Source organism: Perissodus microlepis, chromosome 15, assembly GCF_051167445.1.
Source record: "Perissodus microlepis isolate ML-2025 ecotype Zambia chromosome 15, ASM5116744v1, whole genome shotgun sequence".
Taxonomy (NCBI): Eukaryota; Metazoa; Chordata; class Actinopteri; order Cichliformes; family Cichlidae; genus Perissodus; species Perissodus microlepis.
Genome location: NC_140475.1, coordinates 33726694 through 33738509, shown reverse-complemented (window position 1 = coordinate 33738509; position 11816 = coordinate 33726694).

The window sequence follows — 11816 nt, the reverse complement described above, 5'->3', positions numbered from 1 at the left end:
CTCTTCCTACTCTGATACTCATCTCCCCCTCATCCAGGCTTGCTTCCTTTTGCACAGTACACTCCTCCCAGGAAGTCAAAGGAGGGGAGGGCTTTAGGAAGGCACTCTTTCTTTTTCCATGCAGCAGAAGAGCATAGACAAAAAAAAAGTAGGACTGTAAAAATGTTTGCTTTTAAAGGCTGGCAAGTGATCTAAAAAGGTTAACAAGCAAAAAGTAAATGAACCCCCCCCCCCAAAACACATGGACGGCAATCAGGTTGTTTTAATAAGGACAAAGTTGTCCCTCGAGCATTTTATCTCATGTTTTGGAAAACAGGCTGGAGGACAGATGTTTTGAACGCAAATAGATACCGCAAGGCTGTTAGCATTCATTTTAAGACTCTGTTTACAGTCACAAAAATATGTTTTAATTATAAAGCTCTATGATAAAATGAAAACAAGAACAGAATTAGAAACAATGTTCAATTTCTATACTTGTCACTTTTGAATACCACCAGAAATTCTTTTGCTGGATGTGAAGCGACACGAACGTAAAGGATTGCAGAGAGAAAAGTACTAGAATCTCAAATCATTATCATTTATCCGCATCCAGGAAGCCATGGCAAAGCATGAGTGGCAGGCACAAAAGAAGAACAAAGGTCCAGTGTAGTTATAATACTTTGTGGGTAGCAACATTTTTACAAGCGGTAAAATCAAATCAAAATGACAACTGTGTGGCATTGTTTCTAAATATCTCACTTGGGCCAGCCGCATGTCCAAAAGTCTGTTTTATGGGTCGTAACACACCAGACTCTTCTGTTAATGTAGTTAAAGTTATAGATTTTAAAGCCTAAAGATATCAGTGTGTAACCTATATAGCATTCGTGCATTGGAAAGAAATGACAAAAACATCTCTGAATGGATCGTGGGAGTAAAAGCAAGCTTTCCAAAGTTATGATACAAAATTATGTCAGATGCTTGCATTTAATGCAGACACATGCAGGAAAGCATGCAAATAAATACTTGAATATAATCTTGTAGAAAAGCATAAACACTCCAAAGTGATGGAAGGTCGCGGGCCACCGAGTTCTCCCTCTCAGGACTATTGTTTACATGACTGGCCTTGTTTTAAATCTCAACGGCAAGCTGTCTTGTATGCTTCCAATAGACTCCCTCCTTATTTGTACACCCTGTCTAAACCAGAAACAGAACCAGAGGTGTGATGCCAAAACATCTGGAACGTTCTCCTTTATATAGTAACTTTTTAAACTTCTTTTAGATAAACAACATGGCTTTCTGACATGACAGTGCATGTTTCTGCCGGAAAAAGAACATTTTTACAGACGTCTATGCAAAGTGTACATACGAAAACTATGTACACTTTATCACTCAGTAGCTTGTATGCAGCACTTTAAACACGTTGAGCATGTTGGCGTTGATCTGCTGCTGTGTCCTATTGCAATGATCAATGATGTTTAAGCTGTAGGACAGTTGGCCTCACATTTCACACCAAAAATCTAAACAGGAGTCCATGGTGAATTACTGCAAGGTGCCCCACCAACATCATTCCCCATCCACCAGTCTGCTTGAAAGTTGGTGTGAGGTGTTTGTGCCGATATGCTGTGTTTGATTTTCACCATGATGCTGTGCATTTCAGTTAATTTTAGTTAATCTGTCTGTTAAGGGTTGTGCCACATTTTGTTGAACTGCTGCACCTGTACAGTATGTCCCATCTCATTCCCTCAGGTCAACAGACCAGATGCTTTTACTCATTCCTAGGTGACAAAGCTTTCGCACTTGTGGCTCCAAAACTGTGGAATCATTTGCCATCGCTCCTTCACTTGCTGTTTTGAGATCTCGTTTTAAAAAACAAACTTTTACTCTCCAGCTTTCGACCCAGCGTGCAAACTGTGAGTTTAAGTGATTTTTTATGTATTCTTTATTCTATATGTATGCATTAAGTGCATAGTAATTACATAAATTGCAAAAAAGTGCAATAAACTACAAAGAAATTGAAAATCGTTTTTTTTTTTTTTTTAACATATATTTCTAGTTAGAGAAATTTAAGAGGCTTATCACTTAAAACTGTAAATACAAAAAATTTGCACAAAATAGTTTCCCACCACAGGAAATTTATTTTGAGTATAACAATGTAATAACATGTAATAATGTAATAACAATGGATTGGATTTATATAGCGCTTTTCAAGGCACCCAAAGCGCTTTACAATGCCACTATTCATTCACTCTCACATTCACACACTGGTGGAGGCAAGCTACGGTTGTAGCCACAGCTGCCCTGGGGCAGACTGACAGAAGCGAGGCTGCCATATCGCGCCATCGGCCCCTCTGGCAAACACCAGTAGGGTAAAGTGTCTTGCCCAAGGACACAACGACCAGGACAGAGAGCCAGTTACAGATACGCTTCCCAACCCCCTGAGCCACGGTCGCCCAAACTGTCTTCATAGTTTTGTTTTTTTGAAATACACCAATTTTTATATACTGCAGGAAAAACGAAAAATAAATATTATAATGCAAATTTGCAAAAAAAACAGCATGTGCATCAAAATAAACTATTTCCAGCAGTGCAATTTGAGTTCTAAGCATCCCAGAAACGACACAGAAAGTCGTCTAAGGAGCTTGGAAAGAAAAGCATCTGGACTTCTTTGAGTTGCTTGAAGACGTTTCACCTCTCATCCGAGAAGCTTCTTCAGTTCTAAGGGTCAAATGGTGGGGAGTCCCAGATTTAAACCCAGTGGGAGTTTCCCCTCAAAGAGGAACAAAGGACCCCCTGATGATCCTCTACTTAATCACATGAGCCAAGGTGTGAAAGCGGGTGTGGGTCACAATCAGCCAGGGTTTTGGGTGAGCTCATTGTGAAACCTGGCCCCACCCTATCATGCGATTTCCTGAGGTCAGATGGCCCAGGATGTGAGTGGGCGTTAAGGCGTCTGGGAAGGGATCTCAAAACTGGATTATAGATGGCAGACAGTTGGTGTCGTAAACCACCGCCTCTGTTCAAAGATGGTCGCTCACAGTGGACGTAAATGGCTTCTTTCACTCCTCTTTCAAACCATCTGTCCTCTCTGTCCAAAATGTGGACACATACTTTTTTTGTGTACAGGGCATTTTGACCGTCTGTGAAAAGCGCTTCATAAATAAATAAATAAACTTTACTTACAGCTATCCCAAGCAAGACAAACTTTTTCAGTCTTTAACATGCTAACAGAGGCCCTCTGAGCATTGCACAATCTGACAATCTGATTCTGGGAGTGGACTGCTGGGATGTCCACTTTTTGGCGTTGTATTAACACACACGTGATTGAGTCTGAATACTTGCTGGTCATCAATTAGAACATTTGATTAGGACATTTATTCAACTAACTCCTTGCAGGTATGGTTTATAATTGGTCAGCCTCCAAATAAAGCAATGCTACAGCAACCAGACAGTAAACATAAAGTGTTTCTTTTTAAGCTAATTGAAACTAAATTGCCAACAAACAGTTAGTCCTGAAGAACATCCTTTATCACACTTGAAACTTTGGCATTCTGCTGAAGGGTTCAGACAATAAGCTACTACCTTTGTCAGTCTCAGTTTAAGCCAGGAATCACTCACCAAGCGACATGAGCAAAGTAATCTGGGGAGTCGCCTGAACTTCCCCAAGTATTACACTGTCCTGACCAGAGTCCTTGCTGTCAAGTGAAATAAGCTGCTTGGTGATGCTATGCCTAATGGGCTATACCATTGGTGAGACATTTTTACAAACTCAGTAGGCTAAGTAATAAATCTCCTAGCTAAAGTGTAGAAAGATGCAAGAAACTGGAAACTAGGGAGCAATGACTGGTGGAAGAAAATATTAAATACTCGCTGGGAACAAACTGTACGCTGCCTGTTCTAGTCTGCTTCCTCTTTCATGAAAAGTCTTTTATTACCTATACATTAAAACACTGATGTGCAAATTTTGCTTTTAATGCTTTTGTGTAATGTTTTATAGGTCTATGTTTTTGACTCTGTCCACAGCAAATTCCTTACACACCAACTTTTTAAAGCAATCGTGATCAGCTATACTGCAGCACATTTTTGTAACTACACTGGACGACAGCGTTGGTTTTATTTATTCAACCATTACTTTGGCATGTAGTGCATAATCAGTTTGCCTCTCCTAGTTGCTGTTCTTGTCCCTTCAACTCAGTACAAATACACTACATTTCAATAAAGTCGTATTTGTACAGACTTCTTGCTTTGTTATTCTCAGAACAAACATACTCCCTCAGTCCACAGTATCATCATGCTGACTTCATCGCTCACTCGTTTGTGCTGTTGTGCAACGTAGCATTTTCAAATGGTAAACAGTTGCAATGCAAGTTATTTGGTTAAACAATCGCACGAATACACTGTGGACTGGCCTTACTCTGGTTTTAAAATGCAATTCACCAGATTGGGCTGCATCTAATTCTGGCGTAGTCCATGCACTCAATGTTTTCTTTGGACTGGACTGGACTTTTTCTGAGGGGAAGCACAAGGAGGCAGAGAGAAAGGAAAGAAATTCCGAAATCAGGCAAAAAAGAATTGCTCCAGTAATGCGCTGCATAAGGAAAACAGAGTGTTTTTTTTAACATTGTGAACCTAGTCTAGTAAACTCCAAAATGTGTGATTCATATTAGCTATACTGTTAAACTGCAAACAAGTTAAAAACTCCTCTTTACGTTATAATTGAGTCTGTGTGCATCAGTCCCCATCACTCTGCTTAAATTCTATACAATACACATTAGTTTCTACCTTGTAGTTTGCCTACATTGGCTCTGACTCTGTGTGTGTTTGTGTGTATGTGTGTGTGTGTCTGAGCTCACAGTTTTCCAGTAAATGATGTTATACTTCACTCTGGCTGACACCTTAAAAGGATTCTGTGCGATTCCCTCAACATTATGCAAGTGTGACCATAGTAGGAAAATTGGCACCGAGTCTTTTATCTCCCCTAACGCAATTTTTTTCCAACTCTCACAAAAACACAAATATACTTTTTCTCACTCTCTCCTGCATCTTTTATACTACTCACTCTCACACATACACACAGAAATATGCTCACTTGCATTCACATATTCCTCCCACGGTGCTGATTTATTTACTTGAGACAAGCACATACTGGAAACAGCAGTATGTAGACCTACATGAAATGCCTGCAAAGTATTTAACAATATTTTAAATTCTTTAATTCTTCAAATCACAATGATTAAATATTGATCAGCATATTCTTCAGCAAGATAATAATGTAAGTCTGATATTCAAGATTCATATTGCAAAAAAAAAAAAATCATAAATCACTGCTGTTGCTGAATTCATATGATAATGAATGTACAAATACAGAGACCTAAAGACCAAATAAAGAGGATCTCTTAACTTTTGTTCCCACCAAGTTAGTTGTGCAGTTTCAGATATTGCATTTATGTTTATTCATTATATTTCTGGCAACTGAGAGAAATGTATATTCTGTGTAACGTGGGTAAACAGCACCTGTGTGAATTAAGTGATGCTGCATTGCAGTCACGCCATTCACTTTCATTTCACACCTCTTCTTTGGTTTCAGAGCTTATACCAGGATTAAAGGGCATTAGTATTTGTCATTATCTGTTTCTGCAAATAAACAAATGACAAAACTTTTGTACATTTGCAACTATGACTCATGGTATGGTTTTTCTCATTTTTAATTTTTTAACAGTAAATATATTATTTAATATCTACTAAGATGAGCTAGACCACCAACTGCTTTGTATGTAGGTCAACTTAAGTGTATGTCTTAAGCTGCAAAAAAAGAGCCCTTTAACTATCAGAGGTAAATGAAACGAGTTTGTTAGCTCAATGGAAAGCAGCTAATGTTCAGTTTGTCTTTGGATGAACAATGTAAATCAAACTTACATGCGAGCATGCACACATATCCATTTCTTTGCTGACATGCATCCATCCCAGAACTCTAGCCCCCAAGCGTGTTGTTTTGCTTTTAGCCTAACAAGCTGAGTAGAGAAAACGATCCAGGGCATGAAAGCTACCCCAGAAAACAGCCAACTAAACTTTGCCTGAACTTAGCCAAAGGTCATACCTGTAGCAAATGTTTTCATGGATGCCGCAGAAATGACACAGTGAATTTGCTCTGTTCCTGAAATCCCGAGATGAAGCGACATTACATATGACAAGGCATTGTCCCCCAAAATGCCTGAGAGCGCTGCAAGTGGCTTCTTCTGATCTCCTTTGTGTTACAAGCACAACTTGGAAAACATATTAAAAAACAAAGGTCTCCTCTAACTTCATTCCCATCATTCTGTGTAGGCATGTCTGAACAGAAGTGGATAATTCCTCAAGGTGAGAAGTGTGATTCATCCCACTTGTACTGGGAAACTTTCAATACTAAGAAATACAGTTATTATTCCAAAAGACTAAATATGTGACACATTTAATAAAATGTGTGATAATTAATACTCGGAGTAGATATTATACCGAATAGTGAGTGGATACATAGTGATACATACTTATGTAGCAAATTGGAAACGAGGTAGTTTATTTGGGTTATTTCCCAAAAACTAACTAATATACAAATGAGAAACAGCCTCGGAGTGAAGAAGATTTCACTGAATTGTTGCTGAATCAGTAAAATGCTGCTGATTGAACTCGATATCTGAACCTGAAGCCTTTCGTGACAATGCTCCAATTAGTCCTTCCCTCTCAGGTTAATTTAGTTCTATGTCCTGAAGCCAAACAACTGGCAGACAAAAACAATTAAGTTCGAAATGCCTTAAGTTGCTGTTGCACTTACTTTAAAATAATGGCTCAACTTCTCAGTTAAATAACATAATTTTATACAGTACTTCTATCTCTGTATGCAAGGAAAGCTGTTCATTATGTTTCCCCCAAACATAATCCCATGCTCTTATAGTTCAGTGGTATCATGCAGGCCACAGTTAAGCAGCTGATGTGTCACAGAAGTCCACATGGTCACTGGGGGAGGAAGTTGTGCTCGACTCTTTAGGAATGAGACCTCACATGATATATGGCCAATAGCACTCCACTCCGCTGAGTTATCAGGAATGTTGCAAATGCGCTTGGGTTTGTTTTTATTTGAAATACAATGAAAACTGGAACCTACAGCCTGTCTGACTCTTATTTGCACACTAGTCTGGAGCCACCCTTCATGTCGTCTTCCAAGGAGCCAGACTCTTTTGCAATTTTTAAAGCAATTTTGTATAATAGATCTCAATGCTTTGTTTTTGTTTTTTTGTTTTTTTTGGACATTCGCTGCTTTTTCATTCTTTTTCAAATCAGCCCTTGTACTTGACCATTTTCAGAGGAATGCTTTTTTTTTTATTTGTTTTGTTAAGCCACTTCCCACTTCAATTTCAAGCTTAGAAAAGGGAGCAAATCAAGGGATGAAATGAAGCTCTTTGTAGACGAGGTGATTCCGAAAGAGCTATTAGCCAAAAACGTGTATTCTTTAAAAATTGAGGAAACTGGACAAGTGAAGTACAAAAGAAGAAGTGGCAGGCCAAAAACTATCCACAGCACAGGAATGGTCCCTAAAAGTCATGTCCTCCAAGTCTGAGCAAAAAAAAAAAAAATCCAGCAAAGAACTGACTCAGGCCCTGAGAGATGCATCTGACTCTTCAGTTGATTGTTCACTGAAGTATCATCAAAAATCTCAGTCTCAGTGGATGGGTGGCTGTCAAGAAGCTGTTCTTAAGGAAGAGAAAAAGCTGAGATATGACGAAAGCAGACTGAAAACTAGTGCCAACAAAGCTTATGGAGTATAAATCATCATCACTGTGTGCTGTATGGAGGAGGTCAGGAATGAAGTACAGCAGTGAGCGTCTACAGCCATCTGTAAAACACAGTGAAGCTCTGCCATGGTGTGGGGCTGATCCCAAACACACTGACAGTGCAGTTAAAGCATACCTGGATAGAAATAGACACAACTGAACACTATCAGTCATGGTTTGGTCTCCCCGGAGCCTCGACCTTAACACTGAAGCAGTGTGAGATCGTCATCTATCAGAGGCAGCCAAATGCAGAACAAGAGCTTTTAATGTCCTTCAAGAAGCCTGGGGAACTATTCCTGAAGACTACTTAAAGAATTCAGCCCCAAACAGGAAGCACTTTCATGCAATGAAACCGTGCACCACCTTTTATGTTAATTACCACACTAGCAGGGTCAGAGGATGGACACCGAATTATATGAGACCTAAGCTTTTAGCATCAGCGGTAGCAAACATACCGACTCACTCTAAACCTATAATGATGACATAAAAGACACAGGCGGTGCGCCCTGTCATTATGTGGTGAACTTCAGTCGATGCAGTGGTTAGTGAACGCCCTCTTTTTATCGGTGCTCATATTTGTGGGCCAGACTGGGACGGCTGAGTGATTACGTTATGCAAATTTGAGATTCACTCGGATGAGAAGTCCAACACGTAGAGCTCGGCTAGAAGTTCCCGCCTGTATTCCTCGAACTACAATTGTAACACATCTTCATTTTTCATCCTGAACTCATTTTCTCTGCCTCTCACTCTGCTGGAATGTAAGTTTTTTATGTTCAGATGGACATGTTTACAAGGAAGCTTTAATGGTTCCATTGCAGACGGTTTCATGTGTCCTTAATCATTAATGGAAAATTCACTGTAGAGCACCGCAGAATGCTTGTTTTGTTTTTTTCTGGAAGCCATCATTCTTATGTTGTGTTTCCCATTACAGAACCATTATCTGTCTCCACAGTACTGAGCATATTTTGAACTGAGTGCTTTAGCTGACATTTGAGACCAGAGTCCAAATGAGTTTTTAGAAACATTGTTAGGAAAGCAGACACGAGGCAAAGTTTGAAGATTCTCATGTTTACTGCTCTTGAAGTTTTCAAAGAAGTATTTCAAAGTCAGCACCAAATGATGACCTATCACAAATTTATACCAGAGCCATTCCTTGTCCTTGTTTGGGTATATTTTGGAAAAAAAATCCAAGAAGAAATATGTGACTTTCTGTTTAGACACTGTGCCAAAGCCACTTCCCATTGTGTACACTGGATTAAATGCCCCATTTAAGAATCATCCCAGATCCAAGAAGCAAAATTTGAAAGAGGATGTGCTGTTCTGTGTGAAATATTTATGAGAAAGTTTAGCTTTTTTTGTTTGCTTTTCAAATATGTTTTGAAACCAGGCTTCTCAACCTTTTCCAGAACGCTGAATTAAGAAACAAGGTTTAAATCATACTTCTCTAACTGAGCAAACTGGGGATTCAAGCATGCCATCAAATGGATTGAAACTGCTAATTTGTGAAAACCAATCAGTCTTTTTGGAATAAAAAAAATGTCAGTTTTTTTTTTTTTTATCGGCTAATTAAAATGGAAAATAAGCAATCCTATTGCTGCCAGTTTTTTTTGTTTTTTAATTAGTCTCGTCTGGTTTTCCCAGGCGAGTCCAATATAGTTATTATTTCTCTTTTTTGTGGGACTTCATCAACTGGAAACAAAATGTGATATTTTAAATGAGTTAGGACATTCACTAATGATCAACCTTGATATTTTATTCAAAGTTAAAAATCAAATAGCTTTCAAAGATAAAAGGTCCCCCCCCACTTCCTTGGACAGGCCATTAGGCAAGGCCAGAGGCCACTGTTTTAAAATAAAATTGGAATAGCAGATGAATGTTGAGACCTAAGAGTGTAGCGACATGAAAAAATAGAACTGGTGGTTGAGACTGAGAAATAAAACTGCAAAAGGAAGAAGGAAAACCAAGACAGTATCCCCGCTCCTTTCTTTTTTAATAGCAGCAATCAGTCAGTGGAAGAGCCCTGGCTGCACACAGAGAGGCAGAAAGGAACCAGGGAACGTAAGACAGATTAAAGGAAATAACAGCACGAGGCCATAAACACAGGAGTCATGTCGCACCACAATTTTGAAATGCCACCGTTTACTGCTGGCGACGCTCAAACACACTTTTAACAGGAAGGGCGTCGAGTATGAGCGCTTGTGCAAGGGGGTCCCTGCTCAATTCGCACTCCAGGCTTTTTGTGTTTCAGGTGTATAACGATCTTGCTGTATGGTAGAATACTATATATGCAACTAAAACTGTTAGTATTTGTATGAATGCACGGATCCCACATGTAGATGCATTTAAAATAGAGCGAGTTATTGCTAAGCAGCAGCTCATAATGGTCTAGTTAGCATAGAGAAAGCCTCTGGAGAGGACAATACATTCCAATCCACCATCTATCAATGTGGATCTCTGATTTAATTGAATGGAAACAGCTCTTTCGTGTTATCCAGATGGTGCCATCTTATATTATCCTGCAGATGGCAGCAAAGTCCTTTGACAAAAATACTGGTTTATTTAATACAATATTTGACGTGTGATGTTTTTGTATCTTTCCACGAAACTGGTGCCAGCTGTGTGCTGACATGTTTGAACAGGTTTAATGTTTATAACTCATCTATCTGCTCATCTTTGTCCATCAATGTCATGTCAGTGTTTCTTCATCCAGCACTCCAGTCATGGTCGTGGCATTCAGCGGTGATGATTTGACAGGTTGATGGAGCAGATCCATCTCTTGTGCTTACAATACAAGAAATGAAACAGAGTTAAGACGGGATCCTGCTGCTGCCTCATTTTTATTAATTATTTCTCCTTTTCTGCTCTTTTACATCCTTAACATCTGAAAGCAGCTCTGCCTTCGTCCTGTCGGTTCAGCAGGCATGTGGCATGGCAGCCCTCTGACACCTTTACTGCTCTGGCACGAGTTCAAATGTCACTAAATCTCCAGTTATAAAAGGTGGTCATAAACACCTAATGGCTGGCCATGAATTTTTTAGAGCCCTGAATATCACACAGAAATGACCTCTGGAAAACTACAACCTTAACAAGACGCATCTGACAGACAGATAACCTCCACAGCCGGTGCAACTCGAGGCCCTCCCTCCCGTTTTTGTGGTTCTTTAGCTTTTTTCGTGGCATGATTGGATTGATTTGTCATTTGCAACAGAAAGAGCTTGGCCACGGGGCTGTGGATAATCCAATTTATCGCTTTGCCATTTATTACAAATTTCTGTGGCTTTTGGGTCCACTGTCACATCGATTCGTTGATTGCTTGCTTAGCTGGGTCCTAATGAGCTGCTGTCTGAATCACTGCATAATCGCCACCCTAATTCACTTCCTTGCCTACCCTCACACTTGGTCTGCTGGCTCGCCACTATTAGAAAGGGATGGACTGAAGCAGCTCTTCCGGCGCACAATTAGTAACATCATCCTTGAAGCGGGTTGTCAATCTGCGTACATTACCATTTAATAAATGACAATGCTTTAGTGGCTGTCACAGGGTGAGACGATGATGCAGCAGCATCTAATTTACAGGTGAATCCAACATGGCGTGAAGAGCGAAGTCTTAGGAGAGGCAGATTTTTGCCAATTTGAAACACTCTGATAGCTCACAGTTGTAAACTCATTGAAGTTTAGATCTATAGCTCAGTGTAAAAAACCCAACAACCAACACATTTCTAGTTACAGGTGGACACAAAGGAATATATACAAGGCTTAAAACATAAAGTATAAAATTAAAATATAAATACAGTTTATGTATTCTAAATATTTACAGTATCGTTATCTTGAAAAAGTCATTAGAGATTGCTTTAATGCACAAAAAATGCAGATGACTATACACTATGCATGCTACTACTTCTGATATTCATCATATATATAAAATAAAATACACACTACACATGTCATACTGTCAAATTTGCAACTAATTCACTCCCATTACCTCTGAGATTCGTCATTCCTACTCCTCAGGGGAAAAAAAAATTAAAAAGCAAA